Genomic DNA, 283 nt, shown 5'->3' with positions numbered 1-283 from the left:
TTTGGTAAAACTTTTGAACATTTTTGGAATTTGTGATGTGTGCCATTCCCTGTGTAGCCTAGCCTTATTGGAGTTTTAATAGGCTACATGTTTGAGATCAAAAAGCTCAGACATGACACGTTTGTAAAATGTTTTCAGGCTCCCTTGGGCAGAAAAAAAGATTTTGAGTGTTCAAAAAAAGTATTTTACCTTGATTAGTTGGTTGCTGTGTTCTGTACTTAATATTGATACATTAATTACATATTAATTACATACATAGGATATTTGTTTTATTTTCTATTTT

The sequence above is a fragment of the Sardina pilchardus genome, chromosome 9 (genome assembly GCF_963854185.1).
Source record: "Sardina pilchardus chromosome 9, fSarPil1.1, whole genome shotgun sequence".
NCBI lineage: Eukaryota > Metazoa > Chordata > Actinopteri > Clupeiformes > Clupeidae > Sardina > Sardina pilchardus.
This window is presented reverse-complemented; position numbering follows the sequence as displayed.